This window comes from Bombus huntii, unplaced genomic scaffold, assembly GCF_024542735.1.
Source record: "Bombus huntii isolate Logan2020A unplaced genomic scaffold, iyBomHunt1.1 ctg00000159.1, whole genome shotgun sequence".
NCBI classification, from domain to species: domain Eukaryota; kingdom Metazoa; phylum Arthropoda; class Insecta; order Hymenoptera; family Apidae; genus Bombus; species Bombus huntii.
In genome coordinates, this window is record NW_026099400.1 from 80,001 (window position 1) to 82,500 (window position 2,500).

General features: G+C 55.8%; 1 pseudogene; it reads right to left on the reverse strand.

Moving 5' to 3' along the window:
- Positions 1-2,500, reverse strand: part of LOC126877404 (large subunit ribosomal RNA) — a 7,564-nt pseudogene that overhangs the window by 2,872 nt on the left and 2,192 nt on the right.

Genomic DNA, 2,500 nt, shown 5'->3' on the forward strand with positions numbered 1-2,500 from the left:
TCTGTCCCTTTTCTTGCAGTTCGGTCCTCGCGTTCCCTGCGATCAGGATCACTATGTCATCCGCGTACGCGATCGGTTCACCCTCTGTCGCGCTTGCCGTGAGTTCGGCTAGCAGGTCGTCGAATATTAGGTTCCAAAAGCTTGGACCCAGTACCGACCCCTGCGGGCATCCCTTCGTGACGGGTTTGCTGACCGCGTCATTTTTCCCCGCGATTCGCACGGCTCTGTCCGAAAAGTAGCTCCTCGTCAGTCGATATAGGTTGGCGGGGCAGTCTCTTCTCTTCAACTCGTGGAGCACGTTGGGCCACCACACGTTGTCAAATGCTCCTGATATGTCGAGTGCGATTGCGAGTACGTACTTTTCCTCGCTCATTCGCTCGACTATCTCGCGGAATTTTGCGATCGCGTCCACCGTAGATCTTCCGGGTCGGAATCCGTACTGCCTGTCCGAGGTTAAGGCGTGGTCGTGGAACATCGTTGCCATCCTAGTAGCCATCAGTCTTTCCAGCAGCTTGCCCACCATCGATAGTAGGCAAATCGGCCTGTAGGACTTCGGGCTACTCTTATCCCGTTCTGGTCCCTTCGGGATAGTGATGACGTTCCCCAGTTTCCAAACCTTTGGGAAGACTCCCCAGGTGAGGCAGCTGTTCATGAGCCTGAGGAGTTCCTGATGGATTCCACCCCAGGCGCGCTGAATCACCTCGGCCTCGACTAGGTCGGGTCCAGGACATTTCCCCTTCGTTAGTCGTTTTACGGCGCCGCTGAGTTCCTCGTAGCGGAACTCTGGGGTGTCCTCGACGTTCGGAGGGGTTGTACTTTCTTGTCTGATCGCTGTCTGCTCCGGCGTGTCCGTTTCTTCCTCGTCGTCGGGTAGTAGGGCGGACAGCATCGCCGCCGCGGTCATTCGCCAGTTGGAGGTTTCTCCTTGTGGCGTCCGCAGGGTCGACACTGTTTCTTCCCTTCTCAGCTTGCCCGTAGCCGTTCGATAGGCGATGCCCCAGGGTTCTGCGTTGCCCTCCTTTGTTACAAAGTCCCTCCAGCTACGTATCTTGGCCTTGGTGATTGCCCTTACGTACTCTTTCCTAACCTCCCTGTACCGCAGCTTCTCCTGCTCCCTCGTTGCGGGGTCCCTGGTCCCCTGGTATTTTCTCCTTGCCCGGTAGACTCCCCTCTTTGCTCGTGTGAGCTCAGGCGTCCACCACGGCACCGATCTGTGGTACCATTTCTTCCTCGGGATGGCGGCATCGCAGGCTCTTATGAGAACTTCCTGCATCTGCTCGGCCATTCGTTCAACCTCGCTCGGCTGCCGGAGGGTTTTCTCCCGGAGTGTCTTCTTCTCCTCTATGATCACTCTTTGGAAAACCTCCCAGTTGGCGTGCCGAGTATTGTATCTCCTTTCCTGAAGCTGCGGTGGAGTGCTCCCTTTGTTAAAATCGAGACGCGTCTCCAGTATTCTATGATCACTGGAGGTTCCGTCCTCGTGTACTTTCCATTCCCTCACGAGCGGTATTGCTTCCGGAGTCGTCATGGTCAAGTCTATGTTCGATCGCCCTCTAGTCGTTTCGAATGTGAACGCCTGTCCCGGTTTGTTGAGGATGTGGAGGTTATATTGTGCAATGATAGCCTCCAGGGCCTCACCTCTGTCGTCGATGTCCTTACTGCACCACAGCGGAGACTTGGCGTTGGAGTCCAGGCCAATGATGGCCTTCTTTCCTCTTAGCCTGTTCAGTACTTTATCTAATTGTTCGAGGCCGACTTCGATGTTCTCGGTCGGCGGAAAGTACTGGCTGAAGTAGATAGGGACAGAGGGAATCTCGTTAATCCATTCATGCGCGTCACTAATTAGATGACGAGGCATTTGGCTACCTTAAGAGAGTCATAGTTACTCCCGCCGTTTACCCGCGCTTTTTTGAATTTCTTCACGTTGACATTCAGAGCACTGGGCAGAAATCACATTGCGTCAACACCCTTGGGGGCCATCGCAATGCTTTGTTTTAATTAGACAGTCGGATTCCCCTAGTCCGTGCCAGTTCTGAGCTGAGCGTTGAATGGCGGCCGAAGAGAACGACCGCGACGGTAGAACCGCCGCGGAAGCCTCGCAGCAAGGAAGATCCGCGGGAGGCCAAGGCACGGGACCGAGCTCGGATCCGGGGTGCGCGACGATATCCACTCCCGAGAGAGATAGATACGCCGCGTCCCGTTCAGCTCGCCCAGGCCCGGCACGTCAGCCAAACCCGCTTCCCGACCAAGCCCGACACGCCCCGCTCCTCAGAGCCAATCCTTATTCCGAAGTTACGGATCCAATTTGCCGACTTCCCTTACCTACATTAATCTATCGACTAGAGGCTCTTTACCTTGGAGACCTGCTGCGGATATGGGTACGAACCGGCGCGACACCTCCACGTGGCCCTCTCCTGGATTTTCAAGGTCCGAGGGGAAGATCCGGACACCGCCGCAACTGCGGTGCTCTTCGCGTTCCAAACCCTATCTCCCTGCTAGA